We start from the raw sequence: 15,176 nt of genomic DNA, 5'->3' as shown, positions 1-15,176 counted from the left end.
TAATGAATCTAATTAGTAATTGAACTACTTGAGAAGCATAAGTTAACTTTCAATAAAACTTATAAGCTAGCTACTATTGTAATAACTATTCCAGTATCAAGTACAGCTTGTGAAAGAACTTTTTCATATTTGAAAAGACTAAAAAATTAAATGCGAAATCAAATTACAAATTATTGTTTAAATAATTTGGCTTCAATAAGCATGAAAAAAAAATATCTAAAAATATAGATGTCGATATTTTTGTTAAATTGTTTTCAGAACATCACAAAAACAGAAAACTTCATATGCTATGAACAATAAAACAATCAAACGGTTAGTTATAACTATTTTCTTTCCTTACCTCCATGAAACATATTTATAAAATTATAAATAATAAATGATTGGTAATAGAAGACAGTGTTGTCACATTTCTTTTCAAATTCTCAATTTCATGAAAAAAAGTTTGTTTTTCTAAATTTTCTTCACTTGTGTATTTATTAACTTTCTATTCCATTTGTGTAAGATCAGCTATTGCTAGTTTTATATTAAATTACGAATATATTAGATAAAAGTTATAAGTTACAATCTTGTCAGTGAAACTATTTAATCGAATAAAAAATGAATTGGTTTGTTAACAACACATATTAATTAATACGTTCATCTGAGGTTTATAATAATGTTAATATATTTTTATGTTAAATGTAAACCATAGTTGCTAGCATAATAAATAGTCTTGAGAAAAAAAAGTACATTCTAAATTCTAACATTGCAAAAACTTAAGGGAAAATAAGTGTCCTGTCACTCCATCTCCCTCCTCACAAAAAAATTTGATTACGGCACTGACATGTGTATAATACAGCAGTAATTAAAATGTAGTACCTTAAAAAAAATAAATAACAAACCCGTCAAACTACACTCTAGTCTCTCCTGCGAAAAATACCATGTACTCCGACTTTGGCATATTCGTAAGTTTTAATTTAGTATACGCCATGATCAAATAAAATTTTTATAGAAGTAGGTACGTATTGCTGAATATTAGAGTCGACTCTACACTTTTCACTGCATGCTTGTTAACCATAACATCGTTTAAGGGTTTATCCGTTATCGGGCTGTCTTTTTCCGTGACGTCGTACTAGCATGAGACGTCACAAAGAAGCTGTCTAACCTTATTTATCTTGGTAAAGCACGATTGAGCATAGAATATTTTATGCAATGTTGCGAACATTTTTTAGTTTATTATTTTCACATATTATTAGACCAATTATTATGATATCATATCAGACGCAAGCTGTGAGCCGGCCCAGCTTTATCAACAATGTTATCGATTAATAAATTAGTTTTAGAGCAAAAAAAGTTCTACAGCATTTTAAACATTTAGCATTGGGGGAAAATATAAGATAATTAAGATACAATTCCAAAATTATTATAGGTTATAGAAATAATATCAATGTTCGATCACCTATCACAGTGTCACATAAAGTGCGTTTCCTATATAAATGCGTATAGTTTCTATTTTTTGTAATATGGATTTAGAAAATATAACTATTATTTTGTCAGAAAGAAGCAAAGAATTGGCCCTAGTTAATTTATACCAATATGAATTAATTGAAGAACAAAAAAAAGATAATCTTTTAAGATGGAGGTGTACCAATAATAAATGTTAAACAATAATTTTCTAAGATTTAAATAAACGTAAAGTGATTAAAACTTCTGGATAACATAAACACGATCAAAATTCACTTAACAAAATAGAAACACAAATCTTAATAGAAAATTGCAAAAGAAAAGCTAAAGAATTAATTTCCACACAGTCAATTAAAATTATTCGCACAGAACTTTTAAATTTAAATTCATCTTCAACATCAAATGTAAGTAGTCAAAATGTAAAAAATATACGGAAAGCAATGTATGATAAATGGAAGCAGACCTATCCTAAATTACCAACTTCTATGGATTAATCAATTTATCAATTAAAAAACTTACAAAATGAAGAATATTTTAAATTTAAAGGTCAACATTTTGTTCACATGCCGACCGATGATAATTTTATATGTTTAACTACGAAACAAAATATATAATTTATGACAAATAATTGTACTGAGTATTTTGGCGATGGCACATTTAATTATGCTCCAAAATATTTTATTCAATTGTATACAATACATGGATATAAAAATGAATACTACTTACCACTTGTTTATTTATTTTTTTTTTTTTGCAAAATAAAACTAGGTCTGCTTATGTTAAAATTTGGTAATTTTTAAATAATTTATGTTAAAAATTATGCAGAAAATATTTGCAAATTAACACATTTCATGTTGATTTTGAAATTGGAGCTCATCAGGCAATTACAGACGTGTTTGGAAATATTAAAACAATTGGATATAGATTTCATTTAGGACAATCATGGTGGAGAAAAGTAAGAAATAATTATTATTATATAATTATAGTATTTATAGATTATCTGTATTGTATATAATATAGTACTTTTAAAATATAATTATTTGTATGTAAATTTTTGATGAACCTTCTCTCAAAATAGCATACATGGATAACAGTAATGAACTAGGGAAATGGTTGAAAAGGTTTTTTGGTTTAGTCTGTCACACCTGATGACAGTTCTTTACTCTTACAAATCTACGAATAAAATGGACAAACTATTAGTGTCGAATTGATAATCCATTCAGCTCATGGATATTTTCAGGTACTCACGAACTAGCCAGTCATCTAGAGATATTTCCAGAAATTTGCGCTCATAACTCGCTTTAGTCACAAAAATGTAATTGAGTTTTATACTTAAAGACAATAACATAGTTTTATACAATTATACATACCTATATACATATAATGGTCTTATAATAGTTTTTAATTTATAGATTCGTGTCAACGTTAATAATCCAAAATAATTCAATAATAATACCATTAAACTATGAATACAAAAATGTGATCTTTGAATAGTTGAAGCATCAGACTTATTAAATTATTTAATAATTTAAATAATATTTAAATAATATTTAATAATATTTATTATTATTATTTTTTATTTAATGTTACATGATGTTTAATATTGATGACTCATTTTTTTACATAGTATAATATAGTCATTACAAAAGAGTATTTTGGAAAAAAAAATTTAATTATTTTACTTTTTTGAATGACAGATAACAGCATATATTATGTTTCAATAGAATATTTTTCTAAAAATATAATAAAAGTATAAAAATAAAATTTCTAATAAGTAATTTATTATTTATAAGTTTTAAGCTTTGGATTACAAAAGTAAAGGACCTATAGATGTTTAATCTAAAATTTAAATACTTAAAAATTATTAACTAATTGTTTAAAGTGCAATTTTTATTTTTGTTCCCTAAACACATGTAAAAATAATTATAATATATTATATTAACAAATATACCGTATACTATCGGTAATTTGTCATTTAAATTCAAATCTTATATTTATAATACTCAACTATTCTTATATAGACGCGAAACAATAGAAGTGACTACCTACCTAACCTAACCTAATACCAGGGTTCTGAATTTTATCTGGATTATATTTTTATTTTTTTTTACTATAACTATATCTTACTCAAAGTTTTACCTTAGTAACATGCAACTAAATGTAGTAACTGTGAAAACACTATTTAATATTTTCAAGATAAATTATAATAATATTTGACTTTATGTGAAAACATCAATAAATGGGTTGATTGCTTTTTAACATACTTAACCTAACTACTTCGCCAGTTAGATGCTACTACATGCCTTATATCGTATAAATTATAATATATGTGTATCATCTTCAAAATCAGTCTTTAAAAATAACTAATAAGTGGATAAAATAAAGTTTATCCTACCCAGTACTTTAACACTACTATTTTTCATAATACGGCGATATATTATAATAAAATATATAAATTATACAGGTTACAAATTATAATAATGCGAAAAAGGCGCAATTTTTGACAAATGAACAAGTTGATACTCAATACATGCACGCATAATATAAATATTAGTCAGAAACGGTAGAAAATATAAAGAATTACACGAGTGGATGCCAACCGGTGCCAGGGAACATTTTCATGTACTAGCTAGTTGACAGACTGAGCGGACGACCGGAAATACAATTTACATAACTACTATAGCGAAATGTTAACAAGACATGCGACACACAGCGGGCGGCCGCCTAAAACGGAATGAACAAAGGTGACATCTCCAAAAATTATATATATAATATACGAATACATTGTACAGTCGGGTCTCGATAATCCGAAGGTGATTGGGGAAAGGGGTCGTTCGGATTAGCGATTTGTTCGGATTACCTATAGCTTAAAAAAAACATCAATTTTATTGTAATTTAAATTATGAATTTTTATTTTTATCTATATTAATCGTGTAAAAACTTGTAATTTCAAAAGACAATGTATATATAAAAATATTAATATAATTATGAGTATAATTATGAACCTTACTATTAAATGTTACAATACGCAGTGTAAAACGATCTTTATGCAGTACGACACTCAACTGACGAACGTATGTAATCGACGTTCATATCTAAACGACATACACGTGCGATTACAAACATAATCGAAAAATTTTATTAGCGAAAAATATTATTTATAAATACATACATACATACGTACATATTACATACAGCGATAAGGTAATCCTCAAGCTCGTTCGGATTACCGCGTCTTTCGGATTAGCCTGTGTTCGGATTATCGAGACCCGACTGTATATATACAATAAATAATAATAATAAAATATATTTAAATTTTGTGTAACGGATTACGGAACGTATATTAATTCATATTATATGGCTATAGTACACAGGGATACTTCGACCGACCCTCGTCCATATTCATTGATAACCTAAGTATTTTATAACATAATAGTATAAGACTATAATATATGTTAATCATAAGTATATCATTACAAAACTCCTCTACCCACTTATTGCATATGCTCAAAAATTATAACACAACAGTTTATTTATTTATTAGAAATCATAATAACTCAACTTTTGAAATATTTCCCTAAATTAGTCGTATGATTCAGTTACTTTAGATTTCAAACTATCATAAAAACTAAAGTTATAATGATTGTTAGTTTAAGTTTAAGTAAACCCAAAATACACAAAATCATAAATTTTAATACCTCTGTTATTGTTACCAATATATACTTAAATATTGAATTAAGTAGAAATATATTTTCAATTTATTTACAAATAATTCCTCATTTCTCATATCTTTAAGAGGTAAACCAGCATATTATTTTTTACCACTCTAACCTATGCAAAGGATTGTAAATTAGGATTCAGTAGATTTAACTTTAATACCAAAATGAATTGACTCATTATTAAACTTAAAAATAATATTATTTAAGGCATCTCAAAGGTATTTATTGGTAACTTTATTTAAAGACAGTTATAACTTTATAAAATACTAAAATATTACAGTTTTAAAATGCCCATAACTTTTTTTTTATAAATTAAAATATCAATAGCAACCTATATTTTTAGCACAAAAGATTAAATATGTACACGTGATATCAAAGATTTTCTGAAAAATATTATCTAAAAAAAAAAAGTTATTGACTAAACAATAATCAAGGCAATAACTAATAGGATATTAGCCGGTCAAACACTTCGAAATTTCGAAAACGACAAAAACGCAATGTATGCAAAGTATAATATTCTTGGGATCTCGGTGAGGCTCACGGACATCGTTATTACAGTTTAGTACGCGCACTGTCGTCGGAAATGCATTTTTATTCGTCATTTGCGCATACTATTATAATATATTAGGGGTAGCGACGATGACCTATATAGTCTACACGTCGTCATAAACAAATATCGGGTAGTCGTAATAATACTTGGTTACCATAGACATTAATGTTAATTAGTACTTACAGTAAATTATTGAAGTCATAATAACATTAGTAAGTTATTGATTGTAGTACTGAAGTAGACAGCAGTATACCAAAATGATATGTGATACGAGCACAAGCCACGGTGAACTAGCTCAATTTCTTTCTAGGTTTTTTTTTCGATTTTTACGATACTGAACTAAAAAAAAAAAAAAAAACGCGACGACAGTTTAATATCGGCCGAGACGTCTCCTTTGCCTTGTACATAAATTGTTCCCATGGATACAAAGACAGCAAAAGTATGCCACACGTACATAAATGCATTAACAACACCTGAATAATATAAATACATTAATGATATTAAATAAATAAATTACAATATATTACACAAGTAGAGAAATATTATATGATTAATATGTAAGTTACGAGTATATACCAGATTCTTAGTGTTGTGACGCCGTAAGAAATTTAAATTCTCGTTGAAAGATCTAATCGTATGACCGTATAAATACCTAATGCCTAACAATTTTAATACTTTTGATGGGAATTCAAAACCAATAAAAAAAAGTCTGATATTGAAATATTTATATTTTATATAAGATTTCAGGTCCAATCCATAAATATTTAAACATTTTATGATAATACATTTAAAACAAATATTCAAAATAGTATGAGAACAAAGCCTAAAAGTAATTAAATTTTGTTTAAAAATATTAACGTCTAAACATTATTGAGATTTTTATAAATATTCAATTACCTGTAATTATTATTGTGATTTATCAGAAAAATAAACAGGCATTAAATATTTTACTATGTTTTCAGTAATTTTTCAATTTGCTTAAAGAAATTTTGAACTAATGAAAATTCAAAAATGTATCTATTTAATGTTCCAACACTTTCAACTAACAACTATCACTTACATATAATTTTCGATTTTCAATTAAATCATACAATGAAATGAATTTTTTGGAGCATTTTGTTAATATTACTACCGCTTAAGTTAAGACATTATATCCCTCTCTTCACTAAGAAAAAATTAACTCTTGTGCCACCAAGGACATTAAATATTTAATAAATAGAATGAGAAAAAAATACTTTATAATATATTAAACGTTACTGAATTCATAAAATTTAAATAATTTTAGGTGTACGCAGATTAGAATATTTAAATATGGTTCCATATTTCCATAAAATCCATTGTACCTAAAACAAGTTTTAATTTTCTATACATCATATGATGATGAATTAACGCGGTTTGGAGCAGTTGTAATTTGCAAGTACTAAGTACAAACATTACAGCGTATCTCCAACGCTCGTTTTTCTCAACCATCACTTCGGGACACTAACAGGGCAATTCGGTCGACTTTTTCACCTTACCCGATCCGGTGCATACTACTTGCGTCCGAATTAATTATCAGTAGGTAACTTGCATCCCACAAAAAAAGGTTCAAAAAAGGTCATAGCCTATTTGCGTCCCGGTATACCTTTTTAGGCAGCCTAGTTGCGTCCCGAAATAAATAAAGTATAAGCATAGTACTCATCAAGTATTACAAAGTATTATTATATATTTATAATTTATTTATTGCATATGATTCCATTACATTTGATTAAATTACATTAAAAATACGTTAACATCACATTAAAAAATAAAACTATACAAAAAATGTATAGACTATGTAAAAAAACATGTTCAAATAGTTATTATGCATAGTTTAAAAAATATTTTATTATAAAATCGTCAATTGTCAATTAAAACTAAAACTAAGAGTAAACTAAAAAACGTTTATAAACCCGTATAGATACAATTTACACATACCTCATAATATGAACAATATTATTGTAACGCTGGACGTATAATATTTATGGACACAACTTGGTCATGACTAGGGCCCGGAACTTGATGCATTTGCATCTTTTTTTCTAATGCTCACATTTAATGCTCGTCTATACAGAAATTTGATTCATGAAGTATAGAATTTAATGGTACAATTTTTATTTTGCATTTTTTGCATTTTTAGGGAATTTTATGCTTTACGGTCATTTTTTAGTATTTTTGGTGCATTTTATTCATTTTTGTACTTTTTTTATATGTATACTTGCATTTTTTTTTGTTGAAAGTTACATTTTAATGTAACACATGCAGTTTCCATTAGCTTGTCGATTATCAACGTTCATTATCTTTTTTTTTGTCGTTGTCTCGATCTACGATTATTTAATAAACTGTAGGCAGATACTATTTTAGGCCCGGGACACCCATGTACTTAAAATCGGTTATCGTAATCGACATAAACCCGTGTTTGATAAAATTGCATGTCTTCGTTTCTCATTTAATTTGAGTTCGACAGCATTGTTCGTTCAACAGTGTATTCTGTACGATTATAAAGTGTTAAGTTCTGTGTTGTGCAATTTTTATCAATTTTAAACGTTAATTAAAAATGCCTAAAATTAAATCATCAAATAGATCACGTTTACTAGCATTTATTGATGAATTTGGAAAAGATATTTTTTCCACTGATGGGACAGTCTTGTTTTGTAAAATTTGTGAAGTTAAGGTTGCTGCAGACAGAAAATTTACTGTTGAACAACACGTGTCTCGCATTAAACATATTAATGGACTGGAAAAAAAAATACAAATGAAGAACAAAATTCAAGTAAAGTTCAAACTTTGATTACTGACCCATCTAAAAAATCATCTTTTTACTACGATTTATGCCATGCCTTAATATCTGCAAATATTCCTCTACAAAAATTACAAAATAATGCATTTAAACATTTTTTGGAAACATACACAAATAGAATTATTCCCGATGAATCAACCTTAAGAAAAGGTTACGTCCATGAATGCTATGAAGTAACTATTCAAAAAATTAGAACATATGTAGAGAATAAAAACATTTGGGTGTCTATTGACGAATCTACAGACGCAGAAGGGCGTTATGTTGCAAATGTTGTCATAGGGACTTTGGAAACAAATCATCCAGGAAAACAATTTCTTATTTATACTGATGTTCTAGAAAAAGTCAACCATAGCACTATTTCTAAACTTTTTGATAGAGCACTTCACATTATTTGGCCGAATGGAATAAAACATGACAACGTATTGCTTTTTTTAAGTGACGCCGCACCTTACATGGTGAAAGCGGGTAAATGTATTCAAGTATTTTATTCTAAAATGTTGCATGTAACATGTGTGGCACATGCATTACATAGAGTAGCAGAGGAAATTAGAAAATATTTCCCTAAAGTTGATCAACTAATTTCGAATGGAAAAAAAATATTTTTAAAGGCACCTTCAAGAGTGAATACTTTTAAAGAAATTGCACCTACTATACCATTACCGCCACAACCAGTACTTACTAGATGGGGAACATGGCTACATGCAGCGTTTTATTATTGCGAAAATTTTGATACCATAAAAAATGTCGTAACAAAATTCGATAAAAACGATGCAGTATCAATTGAAAACGTGTTAGATTTACTATCCGATTCAGAGTTACAGTCAAATTTAATTTACATAAAATCAAATTTCGGATCTTTACCAGATTCAATAGCTAAACTTGAGTCATCTAAAATTAGTTTAGCAGATTCTATAAAAATTATAGAATCTGAAAAAATTAATATCCAACAAGCTCCAAATAATATTGGTCGTCAAATTCAAAATAAATTTAATGCAGTTTTCGAAAAAAATACGGGTTACAATACAATGCAAACAATTTCAAAGATATTAGACGGAGAAGTTAATGATTTAAATGGTTTACCAGATGATATAAACATCAACGATATCACGTATTTTAAATACGCCCATATCACATCTGTTGAGGTAGAAAGAAGTTTTTCGATCTATAAAACATTGCTGTCGGATAATCGCCGTTCATTTTTATTTGAAAATATTAAGAAAACTTTAATTGTACAGTGTAACAAATTTGAAGGTAAAATAAATCTATACAAAATTATTATCTACTTAAAAATTTTCACTTTTATTAAATTAAAATGCTTTTTTTTTTTGTTACAGAGTAGTTTAAAATAAGAAATTCGTCAAAAAAAAAAAAACAAAAAAAAGAAGTTTTACGAAAAGTAGTATTTTTTAATATACAGTTTTATTTAGTTAAACAAAAATAATTTTAATAATAAATGATAGAACAATAATATAATATAATAACTTTAATATTTTAATTTTTGTATCAAAACAATAAGTACTTACCTATTTATCAATTTTTACAGTAAAATATACATTTTTAATATCATTTTTTCGTGTCATTTTTTAACATTTTTATGTCATTTTATGCATTTTTTTTTGTGCATTTTTTATATATTTTTAGATCATCAAGTTCCGGGCCCTAGTCATGACTTAAATGGCAGATAAGAAGAATAATATGGTTGAGTTGCGTCCGCAAAACGGGACGCAAGTTACTTACTTAATTTACTACCTGTAAAATTTACCCTTTTGCGGGACGCAAGTAGTATGCAGCCACCCGATCACAGTAAATATTATCGAGTAATAGAGGACCAGTAACTAAAACCAAAGCAGTGGCGAATTTGAGAAGAAGGCAGCGTGGCGATCACCCTCCCCCTCTTGGACTTATTTTTATAGTACAGGGGTGGGCAACTGGTGGCCCGCAAGCCTTTTTTAACTGGCCCGTGCGCTACATTTTCAAAATTGCATCATACAATAAAAAAAGTTAAAAATTCACATTAAAAACAAAATAAATTTAATAATTTTAAAAGAACTTTTGTTTATTTATTTTTTGCTTTCTATAAAATTCTGGTTCACTAGCTTTTAATTTTCTATTCTACAAATTGGTTCTCTAGTTACTTTAACTTCCCATATCTAGTATAGCATATTAATACATATTTGGACCTTCCTCCCCTGAAAATTTTTTTCAATTAAGTCATTGTTATTACCTATGAATCTATATGATATCAATTTTCCCCCTCCTTAAGTGAACTTCAGATCCACTACTAAACCAAAGGCTATGGAATTACCTTAGTGACGTTCTATGAATAACCAGCTCCATAACGACAACCATCGATCATATAAAGTGTAATTCATATTAATACTTTGTTCTCATAAAATCTAAAATCCTATTTATATTAAATTTTGCATTTAAAGTCTATGTTTTATCCTCATTTCTTACACAATACCAATTTTTACTAAACGACCAACAACCAACGACTGAAGTCATCAGATTTTTTTAAATTTTTTACTCTGATATAAGCAGACAGCAAAAGGATATCGCATAAAAAATTACTATCGCAATAACTATTAGTACCTATAATTGAATAGATATGTTTATACATAGATAATAGAAACATCTATTTTTGTATAATTATGGAATATTCATTTAATTCTTTAAAAATAAAAACAAAAAATGACTATGAAAGACATAAAAAATAATAATAAGGATACAAATAAAATAAGTAATGATACAATTTTATTATATTATATTTTTTTTATTTATACAACTATTTACAACTCCGTCCTTCAGTTCAGGGGAAAAAAAGCTTTTGAATGTATCAATTACGTCATCAATTTAAATATTATTCATGTATAAACAATTTCTTACTTGGTGTCATGTAATATGTAAAGCGAGTATACCAACCCTTAAATATTCAAATGTTTGTACATAATCCTAAATCGGTCAAATCTAAATTCAAAAAAAAAAATCCTCTAAAAACTAGTGCCTATTATTGTCGATTTTCTTAACTAAAAACGCATAACATAAATTAAATATCAATATATATATATGCAAATAATTAATATACTAAAAAAAAATTATTTGATTTACTCTAATATATAATTATTTATTAACGTATTGTATTACTTATAACCTTTTAGATTTATACAAATAAAGCAATGACTTTAAATACCTAGTACTGAAATATTTTACCAAAATAAATATTATTAAAAGTACACTTTTAAATTTCATATTACACGCAATTTTTAGGGATGGAATATAAACCATGCTATTTTAAGGTAGGTATTACGTAACTTGGTTTGCACTGAGCTTGAAAATGATAATTCACAAGAACAGCTCATTAGCCGTTACCTACTAGTAACGTTAACTATTAATTTTTTATCGAAATATAGTTTCCTTTCCGTAGTTAGATTCTGTTAGCCTATTTATTTAATCCATATATTTATTTCACATTTTTTTTATATTCAGTGTGAGGTTTAAAAAGTTAATTCATACATTCAACATAATCAGAATTTAGATCAAATTCCGTGAACAGGATTAAAATATCTCTACAGTTGCTTGTTTATACATAAAACTAATAAAATCCAAATACTTTAAATCATATTCATTATTATTTATTAATTTCATGATTGTATTTAATAATAATTCCACTAACCATTTTTCCTTTAGGCATTGTCGTATTGAACTGTAAGTACAGCGAAACTTTCATTTCTTTTTTTTTTCGGAGACATAATAATGATAATACCGTGTATGTACCTAGGTACTTTATCAGTTAATTTTGGCGATCTTTTTCAATGGTGAAATTTCAATCATATAACTTAAACAAATTTAAAAGCTTTTTAAAAAAAAAGTATCTAAGAATACCTTAATTGTAAATAAGAGAAATACGATTCGATCTACAGCCATAATGAAAACAGTGTCAATATTTTTTATAAACACAAACACGGTTCAGCAGAAATAAAATAGTCACTTAGATCCCTCACACACTAAATCTTCATGATCCATAGCAGCGATACTCAACCTGGAAGACAAGATTCACCAATATGGCCAGGGCCGGATTAAGCACGGAGCCTAGGAGCCCGGGCTCCAGGCCCTAAAATATTGAAGACCCCGAAGGGTCCTTCTATCTGAAACCAAATTCAAAATATTTTATTTTAAGTTCAAATTTTATTTTGGTTACACATTTTTTTAATTTTCGTAATTGCATTGTATTATTTTTATTACGTCATGTACTGAATGCCATCCGCAAACGGACGGAGCGATAATATCGGATTGAAATAATTGTTTGCATTCGGTGCATCAACTAGAATATTACATTACTTATCTTATTTTCGACAATATTTTGTTATTAGTAGATTTGGTTTTGATTTATTTATAGTTAATCTAGATTGTTTTTGTTAGAAACATACGAGCGTCTGTCGTCGATCATCATTTGGTCTTCACTCTTCACGATTTAATCCCAACAGTTGACTTATTTAGTGATTACTGATTACAATATAATATTACTTACAATATCTCAAAAATATGCTAGTGGAGCCGCTAAGCGAAAGCTTAAAAAAGAGAAAGAAGAAAGTATGAAAATATTGCTAAATAATGTAGGCTATTGGCTATTTGAAAAATTATTATTATCCCATGTATCCTATGTGTAAGAAATATTATAAAATTTAATCTGACCTAATATCAAGACCTAATGATTTTAAGCTAACTTTAATGAATAATATTATATAAAAGCATGTACTTAATGAAAATTGACAAATATTAAAAAAATTTAAAGATATTTGTGTGCAATTTACCTTGTATCATTTTTTTAAATAAATAAAATTCAGTTATTGGTAATAAATATTGTAAGGACTAAGGGCCCTTTGGAATACTAGGCTCCAGGCCGGGTAAACTCTTAATCCGATTCTGAATATGTCAATACATAATATAAAATAGCAATTAAATAAGTACAAAAATGTATTTAAAAATCTACTAAGTATATTACCAACCAAAAGAATGCTGAATGAGTTTAAAAAAATCTGTTGAATCAAAATGATTTCTTACCAATAACAGCAGAAGAGTCATTAAATTTAAAAAATATTCATTTTAATTTAACATAATATAAACTATTCTTTATAAAAAATGTGATGCTCTAGTTAATAGTTTTGCTTTACAGTTTGATAATTTGATATTTATTTTAATATTAAAAGTTACAAAATTGCATGGTTTTTCTAAAATGTAAAATTTGATATGTTGTACCTATGTTTGTTAGCCGGAATAACACATATGAGTATAACGTTCTCTTAATTGCTTATTCTTGATATTTTATAACTATATTTAATCAAAAATATACAAGAATCATAAATAATAATAATATTAATACATTATTGCTATTACTAAAGTCTAAGGCTCAGAAGTTGTAGGAAATGCATATTGTTCTGTATGCTCTCAATTTATAGCAGACCAGACTAGAAATCTGAAATGTACAATGGAGAATTAAAGAATTGAAAACGCATATTTTGTCAATTTTAGCAAAAAAAGTGCATATTTTATTGACTTTATACACACATTATGCATATTTCATATTTCTCTAAAAAAATAGACATTTTCTTTTTTAACCTCTATATTTCAATTAATATTGAGTGTAAAACTCAAAATTATCAACGAAGGTATTTATTGTCATCATCAAAGTCAATAATTAAATTAATAGCAGCAAACCTTAACCTAATCGTTGGTGGTACAACGCAATAACTTAACAGGTATTAGAAAACATGTATTTTGTTCATTATTTCAAAAATATTGGAAAATATTTTTAATTATATCTTCAGTTCAATAAAATGTCAAAATGCCAATAAATTATAATTTTTTTTCAATTATTAACAGTTTCTATGTGTATTATTATTTTATTAACTTATTAACAATATCTAATGTATTTACTTAATTATTGGAGTTCAAAATAATTTTTTTGTATATTTAACATTTTTAGTGTATGTTTCACCGTTTTTAGCTTCTATAACTTCCAAACCCTAGTTATTACCATTTATTAAATCAAGTTTAATTGATGTAATACCTTTAGTAAAAACTGCAGTAGTAAAATATTGACAATTTATTACTTTTTTATTTTTGTAATTTATTTTCATAAACAGAAAAATTACTAAAAAAATTATAGAATCATTTATTTAAAGAGTGACTAAGTGCCACCTAATAGATAAAATTATTAACCTGTTAAGATGTCTTATAAATAGAAAACATGGAAAACAAATATATTCCTCCCTTTTCTCAAAATATGCTTTGTTAAATATTATTATTTTTTTCTCAAATTTGATCTTTCATAACAATAAAACTGTTATTTTAAAGTTAGATATTTTTCATAAAAAAATAAAATCAATAAAAAACTTTAAAACTTTTACAAAAATCATTATAAGAGATACAAAAAAATCAAAATTATAATTAAATATATAAACAAACATGTTCCTAATTTTGACACTGAATAAGAGCGTATTGAAATAATTTAATTCATTCACCAAAATATGTACAAAAATTTTAATTTTCCTTAAAATAGGTAATAAGTTTGCTATATTTTCATAAAATATAATATTTAAATAAATATAAATTAATAAATAATAATGTATAATAAATATTATACCAC

This window comes from Melanaphis sacchari, unplaced genomic scaffold (assembly GCF_002803265.2).
Source record: "Melanaphis sacchari strain LSU unplaced genomic scaffold, SCAv2.0 Contig73_pilon_pilon, whole genome shotgun sequence".
NCBI classification, from domain to species: Eukaryota; Metazoa; Arthropoda; class Insecta; order Hemiptera; family Aphididae; genus Melanaphis; species Melanaphis sacchari.
Note: the sequence above shows the minus strand (reverse complement) of the source record.